The sequence below is a fragment of the Phoenix dactylifera genome, chromosome 1 (genome assembly GCF_009389715.1).
Source record: "Phoenix dactylifera cultivar Barhee BC4 chromosome 1, palm_55x_up_171113_PBpolish2nd_filt_p, whole genome shotgun sequence".
Lineage (NCBI taxonomy): Eukaryota > Viridiplantae > Streptophyta > Magnoliopsida > Arecales > Arecaceae > Phoenix > Phoenix dactylifera.
Window position 1 is genome coordinate 16878237 of NC_052392.1, and position 12009 is coordinate 16890245.

Below are 12009 nucleotides of genomic sequence, written 5' to 3' on the forward strand. Positions count from 1 at the left end.
AATTTCCTGAGGCCTAACCCTCGGATGCCTGGCTTGGCGCCGGAAGAATTTCCTGAGGCCTAACCCTCGGATGCCTGGCTCAGCGCCGGAAGAATTTCCCGAGGCCTAACCCTCGGATGCCTGGCTTAGCGCCGGAAGAATTTCCTGAGGCCCAACCCTCGGATGCCTGGCTTAGCGCCGGAAGAGTTTCCTGAGGCCTAACCCTCGGATGCCTGGCTTAGCGCCGGAAGAGTTTCCTGAGGCCTAACCCTCGGATGCCTGGCTTAGCGCCGGAAGAATTTTCCGAGGCCCAACCCTCGGATGCCTGGCTTAGCGCCGGAAGAGTTTCCTGAGGCCTAACCCTCGGATGCCTGGCCTAGCGCCGGAAGAATTTCGGGAGCCAGGAGTCAGCAAGACGCTACCGAGAGTTAAAAGAAAAAGAAGGACGAAGGCGAGATGAAGAAACATTCAACTTGCATTAATTTTCATTGTTTCAGGGCCGAGGCCCATACAATTTGGCAAAACCCCGGTATACAAAAAAAAAAAAGAGAAGACAACGAAAGGTACAAGAGGTCAGCTTGGAGGAACTCCCGGGTCGGGAACGTCGGGCTCGTCCGCAGGAGGTAGGGAAGCAGCAGGAGAACCAGCAGGCAATGGCGCCGGAGAGGAGTCGAGAAGGGAAATCTCGCTCAGGTCAACTTCGGGGTACTTAGCCGACACCCTTGCCAGGCCCTCCTCGAAGCCTAAGATAAAGGCTTCGGCCCCCGCGTCCGACGCGTCACGGACAAACTCGTCGGACTGACGATAGGTCTGTACTGCCTCCGACATATCATGAGCGAACTCGGCGGACTGGCGATAAGCCTCTACCGCCTGACGCCCGATTTCCGCACTCCTCTCGGCCAGCGCCGCCTCTGCCCGCTCCATAATCTGGGCTTTCGCCTCCAAGACCTTCGCCACAATCCGGCCTTCCGCCTCGGTGGAGACCCTCAGCAGCTCAGCCCGAGCCTCCTTGTGCTTCGCTTCGGCAGCAATGCGAGCAGCCTCAGCCTCCGTCAGGCGCGAATGAAGCTCCTGATCGCTCGCACGGGACTTCTCCAAGGCCGACTCCAATTCGCCCAGCTTAGCTTCAAGAGACCGGATTCGGTTGCGGGCGTTGTCGGCTGACCGCTAGGCCTTCTCCCACCTCTCCCGGTAGTCGGCAGCCTTCCGGGACTGCTTCTCGGCCCGCTCATCCGCCTTCTTGACCTCGCCCTCGAGACCCGAGGCAACCTTGAGCTGCTCCTGAGCCTCCAACAGTTGCTTCTCGAGGGCAGCAAAGCCGAGTGCCCGCTCTTCGGCCTCCCGGAGCCTCGCCTCGAAGTCCCCGGTCGTCCTGCCTGCCATAGCCTGGCCTCCCTTTTCCACTGCTTTCAGCCGGTCCTCGGCCTTCGCCAGAAGCCCCGCCTGTTCCTTGTAGCACTCCTCCAGACGGATCATGTACTGGGCGAGCTAAGAAATAGGAAAAATAAGGGAGTCAGGCGGAGAACAACAGAGCCAATAAATGGTGAAAAGCGGCCAGAAGAACACTCACCGACATGAGACAGACACAGCTGGCAGCCCCAACGTCAGAGACCTCCAACTCCCGGACCCGCCGACGGTCCTTCTCCAGCAGCACTGTTTCGATGAGATTTCGGGCGCCATCGGTAGTGAAGGCAGACCCCGATTTCTCCCCAGAGCCGGACGGTGGTTCTGCAGCCTTACCCCTATCCATCGCCTGGGGAAGAGTCCGGCCGATCGCGCTCGGGGCGGGGGTCACCCCAGGAATTGATAGGGTCCCGCTCGGTCGGGGCCTCGGCGCGTCCCTCCTCGAGTCATCAGGAGCCGACCGAGTCGAAGGCCGGGTCGGGGACCGATCACGTCCGACCCGTCCGTCTCGGGCAGGCTCGGATGATACCTCCGGAGTAGCGGCAATCTTACCACCGGAGGGCTGATACAGCGTCAGCTGCCGGTCCGTGCCCACGACGTCTCCCTGATCGGTGGGCCCGGACTCGTCGGTCGGCGTCGGAGGCACCTCCTTACGGGACTTCTTCGCCGGTGGGGCCCCGCTCGGAAGAGCTCGTTTCCTCCTCTGGGCTGCTTCCAGCAGGGACGCCCTACCAACAGCCTTTGTCTTCACCGACCGCATGACGTCGTCGATCTCTGCAAAAAGGACGGGATAGTCGGAGACGGAGAAACCAAAGGAAAGAACGGGACGAAAGAAGGGAAAAAGTCAAGAAAGAATCGGTGGCGGACTCACGGTCGGTGGGGACCGAGCTCAGACCGACATTCACCAAAGTATCCTCGGAAATAAGGCGGGCCACCGGGGGGAGCTGGCCCTCGGCAACCAACCCCTTCAAGGCGGCCAAGCCATCGGACTCCTCCTTTGACAGTCTCGATAGGCCGATCGGAGACTTCATCGGGGTCTCCCAGGTCGCCCTGATTTCCCAAGAGGGATCTGCATCAACAAAAAAGAAGCGCTCCTTCCATTTGTGAATGGAGGTAGGAGCCTCCTTGACAAGGCCGCATCCTCGCCGCGCTGCGAAGCACCACCACCCTTTGTCCTGGGGGTGGCCGCTCAGGCTGTAGAACTCCCAAAAACATTCAGGGTGGCGGGGATCTCGTGCATACGGCAGAGAACCTGGAAGACCGTCAGGGCCCGCCACGAGTTCGGCACCAGTTGCGTCGGTGCCACTCTTAAACCCCGTAGCACCTGCATGACCAAGTCCGAAGGGGGAAAGCGGAACCCGGCCTGGAGAATGCCCTCATTGATGGCGATCTTCCCTGGAGGAGGATGGGACATCCTCTCCTCAGGCCCCGGGAGCGTGGCGTTGCAGGCCTCGGGAAGGTGGTACCGAGCCACGAGTCTGTCTAAGTCCGTGGCGACCAGCTCCGACTTAATTTGGTCTGCTCTCACTTCGCCCATTCCTAATGGCCAATAAACCTACGGTCAGGACGGGGACAGGAAGGGGGGAAAGACCGGAGCGACTGGAGTACACTAGTATAAGAGGGGAAAGTATGGAGAGCCCTAAGTAGAAGAATGGGGAAAACTCACCGGAAAAGAGGTAAGAACGGCTCCGAGAGCGCCAAAGGAGAAACAAGTGAACAGTCCGACGGCAACAACAGCTGCGCAAAGGGGAAACTTGAAAATATCTGTAAAGAAGAAGACGGACGGGGAAAGGCCCCCGATTAAATAGGCGGAAAGGCAAGTGACGCCTCGATGACGCCAGAGGACGCCTGGCTGCCGAAGGGTCGCTCGCGCCCCAAAGGCGAATCGACACCATTAAGGAAGGATGTCCGCCGAAATCCTCAGACTGCCAGGTCAGCAATAACCGCCATACGCCATAAAAAGGGCGGGGAGCTCGAAGCGCGCGCGCCTCTCCGAGGAACGGCGGCAATCCCGAAACATCACTCCCTTCACCTGTTCCCCTTCTGGTTCCAGGCTCGGAAGTGGGGGGCTACTGTTACGGGGGAAATAAGCCGCCATGCCCCACGTGACCGGCACGCGCGCCCAGGAAGACTACGGCTGCCCTTTGATCCAGCAATCCGACCCCGAGTCGGACATCCTCGGCTCCGCAGCCCGACCCCGAGTCGGCTGCCCTTTGATCCAGCAATCCGACCCCGAGTCGGACATCCTCGGCTCCGCAGCCCGACCCCGAGTCGGCTGCCCTTTGATCCAGCAATCCGACCCCGAGTCGGACATCCTCGGCTCCGCAGCCCGACCCCGAGTCGGCTGCCCCTTGATCCAGCGCTCCGACCCCGAGTCGGAGATCTCCTGATAACGACAGGCTATTCCCCAGAGGCACGCCGCGGCCTCCTGCTCCACTACTCCCTGCAACGGCTGTATCCGATGCTGCTCCACGATCTCCTGCATCAGCCGTACAAAGCGGAGCCCCACTATGCCCTGGCGTGGCCGTACCCGGTGCTGCTCTACGACGCCCTGTAACGGCCATGTCAGTGGCCACACCATCGTGCCCCACGATAACGAACCCCCCTGAGAGACCCCCCGGTCAGGTATATATGCGGCTGGGGGGAGAAAGGGGGGGTGGTGAGCAATATCTCCCAGAGCACTCTCTTACTTGCGATTATCACCTCTCCTCCTCCTCCAATCTCCTCTGACTTGACCGTCGGAGGGCCATCACCACCCTGGTGGTGGTGCAAGGCTTGTTTGCAGGTTTCTTGGCGGAAGGTGGAGCGCAACCAACACCAACCAAGACAACTCAGACGGAACCCCGTTCACACCGCAGTGCCAATCGTTCACGGTTTGGACCACCAGCAACAATATGTATGTACACGAAAGCCGCTGTAATAGACTCGAATCTCTTAACTATTTGTCAGTAGTGTATGTGTTTATAGGTGTTTCACCTTCGAGATTCAACTGGATTATAGGATTGAGTAGTTTTTTTTGTATGTAATATATCAGAAAATCTCTTTCCGGCCGGTTGAAGGTGCACCGAACGATCACAAGCGGTTGCCATCTTAATTGCGTCCACGTACAAGCGATCCACTCCTGACCGAGAGCTGCATGTCTGTCTCCGAGCGCTAGCTCTATTTCTCCCACCTCGACACGCACGAACTTTGGTCTCCTCTCGTGACACGTACGTGATCCCGGGCCGTCGCATCTGGGAGCACCGCTTGAGCGTGTGGGAAGATGGCGTGCCCATAACGCGATTCCACTAGGCGGCAAAAAGAGGACGATATTAGCCTTCTAAAACTACTTCCCCCGCTCGTTCCGGTACCCGTTGGTTCGGCAGCTCGGTGCTCATGTCGGAACTCGGACGAGCTTCTGCCAACGCATTTATTCGGGGATATAAAGTTAGATACCAACGCTCTTTATTTCCACTTGTCACAACACTGGAGCTTTAGAACAAGAACATTACTAATATACCTGATGAAGTTAAGATACCCGAGATTCTAGTTTGGCAAGTGAATAAGGTTTTAAGTTTAGCGTCAAGGCAAAACTAAAGTCTAGTGTGCACTTGGTTCCCACGGAATTACAAATTGGAGATGTATTTGATTGGTGGCTAAAATCAGAATTAGAATTAGAAATAGAAAGAAGTTTAAATACTAGAAGAAAGTCAGAATTTGATTTTGAGAATTTGGAATATTTTTGTTTCTCTCTGAAATTGGAATAGGAAAGCCACTTATTTCCTATTCTATTTTAGAGTCTAACTTTTCACAACCAGATATGCCTTTAATGCTATTGCTCTGCGGCATTAAGTTTGGGCATGCAAAATTTTCTCGAACCATCTAATGTTTACTTGGTAACTTAATATTCAATTATTTTTATGTATTACATTAATTTTGCAAATCATGTCACCACACATGCACTATGTGACAAATTGGTAATTTTGTATAGAAAGTTTAGGTACCCAGGGCAAACTCATGCTAAATTAGTAAGGGAAATAAGTGCTCTCGATATGCCAGTTAATCATATTTTAGAAAATTGGCACCAGAGCAATCCAAAGCCCATCCGGTTGACTGCAATTATTGAATAATTGTTCTTTTTGAAATGACAATGACATGTCATTAAACAGTTACTTTTTTAAGAAAAGTACAATAATGGAAAGAATTAAATAACCATGTATAATTTTTTTTAATGAAAGGGGGGCAGAGGGATAGCCACCTGGCTTTTATTTTATTGAAGATTAGAAAAAAAAATTATAGAAGAGATGAGAGAAGATTGTAGAAAATTATATTATAGCTGATAGATAGAACAAGATAGAAACATGAGAAGAAAGAACTAGACATTTTGTATGTCAGCCTTACTTTCGCCCAAAACCCTCCAAAATTCTAATAGGAGATAAGTCAGTAGGCCGTGAACCATACTTCATCATAAAAAAAATAAATACAATGAAAGCATGTGGGCTAGTAGCATAACAAGGGAACAATGCATTTAGGACTTTGATTCAAACCTTAAAAACTTTTAAATAATAATTATTTAAAATAAATTTAGTTATCCACTTTTAAAATTTTATGCTTTGGACTAATTTATGATCAAGAACATAAGAAAATAAAATATTTAAAAAGGTAATGCACAAACAAAAGCCAAGAGGCTGCAAGGACGCGGAAAAGGAATGCAAAATTCTTATGAACAAACTCACAAACATTAATGACGGAAAGTAATTTGAGCAGGGGCAAAAGTTTAGAACTTGAAAAGTATAGAAAATTTAATTTTTTTTTGAATGATTTAAGTAAGTTCAAAAGAAAATACTTATACTCTGTATATTGTCTCAAGAGAACAGAGAAAGATCCATCTATATTATAATTATTTATATCTAGAATTTTAGAGATGCAATATCCAAGAATTGAATTCAGAATCCCAAATTACTAACAAGAGGGTATGATCACTGGAGCGACTCCGAGTTCTTTGGGCAAAGAGACATGGATTTAATATGAAATTAATTGTTCATATATTTTAATACATTAATTTAGGTAAAAGAAAATCTCACATAACCAACTACCATAAAATAATCAGAAAAAAATACCAACACGAATAACAATAGTTTTCATCATTAATTGTTAATTCAAAAGAGTATGTTCAACAACTCATGGATAATTTGTCAGCTAATTGCAACTAATTATATCATAATCTATTTAATAAATTTGAAGAATATATTATTACTTTTCTTATTCTTTTCATGTCTATGGTCTATTTTCCATCCGTGCAAGCATATATATGGGTGTGTAAGCATATATAAGTGTTCTTTCCATGTAGAAAAGAACATATATAGTGGATACATTTGAAGAGTAGATGAGAGATTCTTTGGACTCGGCTTGCATCTATTCTTCCACCGCTATACCGTCTTTTCTCTTTTGACTCTGATGGCAGTGCTCATACGAAATTAGTGAGCAGTTGATATCCAAAAAAAAAATAAAAAAATAGAAGAGAGATTGTGAGGCAACGCCATGCTACGTCACAATTACCTCTTTTATGTTATAATATTATGTTGTTTGGACGATAAACGGCCAGCAAAGTAGTATGAGAACCAGAAAAACGGGACAATCCTTTCACAATCCTGGTTAGAGCTTGATCAAACAAAGTTTATCCGAAGGGGTCGCATCCAAGCTGGCTTTCAAAGGGCATTTTCTCTAGATAAAAAAAATGGTATTATATACATATGATGGACATACAAATACAATTTATTTGCCATCATCCGAGCCCGGCCATCATCCACCAGAATAAGATGGCTATCAAACCTATCGAGACGACCAAACCCATATCCCTCCGTCAAAAAAAAAAGAAGATCGCCGCCAAAGATCTACGGGGAGGATCTTTTCTCTCCATTAAAGCCAAACCGCCTTACTCTCTATGTTTCTCGCCTTCTAGACGCCCCAATCAGCCCTCTTTTCTTCCTCTCTCTATTTCTCCCCTCTTCCCTTCGCCTCCCTCTTCTCTTCTTACACCCGTATCCACTCGGTGCCGAAGGTATCGAGGGAAATTCAACCTTGTCTCGGCTCTTTCTCTATTTTTTTGCCCCCCTCCCCACCCAGTTTGGCTCTGTTTTCTTATACCAGCTTTGGAGACGAGCTGGCTGTCGTATGGAGAGCAAAGCGGAAGGCTGTTATACGGTAAACATCTGATAATCCTTTGATTGCGTTCCCTGGCCTTGTTGTTGGATTTCGATCGTTTGACGGACGGGAGTCGATCTTGTTGTTGCGGATAGGATACTCCGACGATCGAATTCGGCGGCGGCAGCTGCAGCGAGGAATTGGTTCCGCCATGGCTGAAGCCCATGCTGAGGACGAGCTTCTTCGTCCCCTGCGACGTCCATGCCGACTCCCACAAGAGCGAGTGCAACATGTACTGCTTGGACTGCGCCGGTCGCGCACTCTGTTCTTATTGCCTGGGGGACCATAAGAATCACCGCGTTGTTCAGGTATTATTCCTTTAGTACTTATTCCTATACTAGGAATATAACTGGAATATCGCTATCCCTCTTATCTTCTTTATCTAATCTCTCTCTCTCTCTCTATATATTGGTTTGGTTTGTTTTGTTTTGTTTTAAATAAAACTAGATTCGGAGGTCGTCGTACCACAACGTGATCAGGGTGTCGGAGGTGTCCAAGTTCATAGACATCTCGTGCATTCAGACGTATGTCATAAACAGCGCCAAGATCGTGTTTTGAACGGGAGGCCGCAGCCGAGGCATGGGAAGGGCGTCACGAACACCTGTGAGATCTGCTGCCGGAGCCTCCTTGATAACTTCCGCTTCTGCTCCCTTGGATGCAAGGTGCCTCGGCCTACCTCCCTGCTACTGCGGTGGCTTTTGGATTGCTTTAAATTTCAGTAGCAAAAAAGCAAGAGCCACTTCTTTTTCCTGGATTCATCTCTTTCTTTATTTTTTTAATTAATCCAAAAAAATTATTTAAAAACAATAAAGATGGGCTTTGATTGAGCCTTCGGAAGTGCTTCCCAAGTGTTGGACCACAGCTCTTTTTATAATTCCCCTCTTTTTCTGGTTTTTCTAGGAGGAGAGAGACGCATATCCGGTATAATTATCTAGTCTGGATATACAAGGAGAATAATCTCCCCAAAATTGAACCAGGGACCTGCTCCAAAATCCAAATGGAGGAGGGGTGTTGGTCTAGGTTCACAAGTGTTGGAATATATTAACCGATTTATTTGTCGGGTTCGGTCGGATTTCGCTTCCTAATTTATAAACTAAAATCTCTCAATGAGTTGAATTTTTTCTACTATTTTTATAAATTTTGTATACAATTGTATATTAGAGTTCATCTTGATTTATGACAAGTTTGTTAGTAGAATGGTTGCAACTCATCTAGCTATACCAAGATAGGTAGTAAAGGAACATTTAAAAAGGAAGAAGAAAGATGAGGAAATTTAAGCATTAAACAAATAGAAATAGTAATTAGTATGGGGTAATATTTTTTTATTAATTTTGCTAGTCTTTTCACATTCGACCAGATAGTACAAGCTAACCATTTAATTGCAGTTCCATACACAATTTGCTTGGCTTTTAGCATATTAGGTAATTATGCAGTGGAGACAGGTAATTCTTATTTAATGGTGCTCACATTGCCATGCAAAACATTGAGAAGAAGAAGCAAAGTGAAATGGGCTAGTTTTCTGAAATAAAAAAGAAATTATTTCAATATTTGCAGCTTTTTTCTTCTAAAAATTACAACTTTTTAAACATAAAAGACAGACTTTCTGATTTAATAAAAAAAGAATTATTTTCTGTTTTTTTTTTTTTTTTTTTTACTCAAGAGAACGTCACTGCTACTAACGAGTTCAAGCATGGGGTCTGTTTCTCTGGCGCAGCTCGGAGGCATGCAGAGAGACCCGGGGCTCTCCTTTGCGCTCCGCGGCAAAACCAGCCGGGAGTGGCTTCACGGGTCGGAGTCCGACGAGTCATCAACCCCGAGGAAGTTCCGGAAGATGTTGCCCGCCGTCGCAATCGACCGCTGGAGGTGGTCGGACGACGAGGGCGGTAAGTCCACCGTCACCCCTGCCGGCATTTCTCCGGCGACCCCTCCCATTACCAGCTACCGGACGTCAAGGCGGAAAGGTATACCTCGCCGAGCTCCTTTTTGATTTAGAGAGAGAGAAGAGAGAAAAAAACAATAGATACAAAAAACAAAGCTTTTAGAAGCGACTCCTTCTATAAGGTGTGTGCATGCGCTGATACGATGAGGAGAAAGGAAGGAGACGACCACATTATTATACATAATAATACATAGAAGGAAGAAAAATTAAGAGGAGTCCCTATAGATGTCGCTGTAATTTGTTTCTTCTTTTGTAACAAGAGCTCTGCATGGCGCCTATTTGTGTTTGGGTCCGTCAAATACACCCATGCTTGCTTGTTTTCACCTTCATGCATTGTGGTGTGCTAAAAATTCTTCAATATGTACACTATATTCTTTTATTCAAGCAGTTTGTAGCTAGCAGAGAGATTTTGTATACGTGAAGATGTGTGCATAAGTGGAATCCATGAGATCCTAAGTCAGCCATGCATTATGCTCATGGCATACCATTGTATTTGGTGGCAATTTTGAAGGTATGATGCAATCTTTCGTATACATGCATTTAATAGATCGTTGCTGCGCATAATTTCTCTTTTTTTTTCCCCAAAAAAAAGATTTGTTCGTCCAGTTGTATGCCTAAATTAAAAAAAATATGATGCTTGCGCTTTGTGCAATGGTGGAAAAGCTCTTCTTATTGTTTCATGGCTGTGATGGGTGTTCTTGAGAATTAGACTTAAATAGTTCGAAATTCTAAAGCAGCATGAGCCTAGACGGACAATATATACTAAAATTATACATGGATAATTTTTTTTTTTCTACGGGAATAAACCAGAAGAGGCCCGATTAATATACGTTCGATCAGGTCTCATATTCTGTAATACTAGAAATACTATTTTTAGTTCAAACAAATTCTAAAGCTGTAATGTAGCTCTTCACATCATAATAAGGTCCAAAATCTAATTTTGATGTTTTCAATCCATTCGTCTTGGTTCATGTTAGTCTTGTAGTTTCCTTGTATTTATGCTGCCAAGCCACAAGAAAAAAGAGTTCCGAAAATGACACCCTGCACAGAATATGACCCTACGTATGATGGAAAATGCCACGAGACTCTTGGCTGAATTATTAAAAAAAAATGAAAAAGACCTCCACCAATGTGAGAATGACTTGGACCCGCAAGAAAGAGCCCGAAAATAACAAGCCATTTTGGGTGCATGGAATCGTCCGCCATTAAATTTTCTTGTATATATATATATATATTTCTTGACAAGTTACTGCCTTCCTTTTTTTATTTGGTTTCTTCTAGTTGATGTCTCCAAAGCATCCTCTATCCTTTGGTTCGGTTTTGGCCCTTTAGAGGTCTCCGGTGAAAAGATTCTATGGCTCTAGAAAAGGTGACAAAGTACTAGGTCACTTTGCAACATAACATCAACATACAATATACATTAGGGTCCCCAAAAAAAGTAATTAAATAAATTATGAAAACCAATTCTGTGCCTAATTAGTGGGTTCTTAAGTTGATGGCCGTATGGTAAGCAAGAACCTCCATAGGTTAATTGGGATGTCTGAAGAAAATATGCGTGTGATTTCACGGTAGTACATATTAAAAACTTTTTATCTAAGAAAATAATTTTTTGTAATTATATAAAATTCACAATAAGAGTTCCTATGGCACGCATGATAAATAGACAAACTGAGCGATTTGATGAGCCAAACCTTTGCATAAATAGTCTGATGAAAATGTAATTGAAATTTAGATGCGGTATATAGGGAAAGTATAACTGCATGCACGACAGGTTGCTAGAAATAGCATTATAAAGTGTTATGATGTTTTTGGAGGCTTCTCGCTATGCCATGCATATACATATAATGATAGTTTGATAATGACAATATTTAGCTGCTATGATATTATAAGGGAATGGTGGCTGTTATAGCTGTTTTTTAAGCTATTTATTGTTAATCCGATAAAAAATAAGGAAGTATTTCATATATTTAGAGGGTATATGAATGCCCAACCAAATTATCTAGGAATATGTCTCCTAAAGACCTAAATATTTAAGGGAGAAAGGCGCAATGGTAGATTAGCATCAATGGAATTGAGAAGATTGCACATCAAACAATCTCGAAAAATTAAGATTCGATCTCTAATCATTGCAAAACATGATTTCTACCATCCTCATTTTTCGAGGGTACTAGAAAAATATATGCCAATTCCTCAGTAACTTATTCCACGATGCACTTTAAATTGTATGTTCCTCGATCGGACTTGCATGCTCCAATTATTATATAAATTTAAGTAACATATCATTGTATCAACAATAACTTCAATATTATGCCACTGCTGCTCATTACTTATCATATTGCAATTATATGGATCAGTTGTTATTCTATGCCAAGAAATCCTTCCAAGGATTAGATTGGACGGATAACGAGCATTACTTCTGTTGGAGGAAAAATGGATTGCCCCGAAGCATGTGGATGCATCGCCGGTGTGATGACAGGCGCTACGGCAGCAACCCTCAAGGCGCC

The 12009-nt window shown here is 45.8% G+C and overlaps 1 pseudogene; it reads left to right on the plus strand.

Annotated features, from left to right (window-relative positions):
* The first annotated feature begins 7131 nt into the window (after positions 1-7131).
* On the plus strand, positions 7132-10038 carry LOC103701422 (annotated as a pseudogene).
* The last annotated feature ends 1971 nt before the right edge of the window (positions 10039-12009 follow it).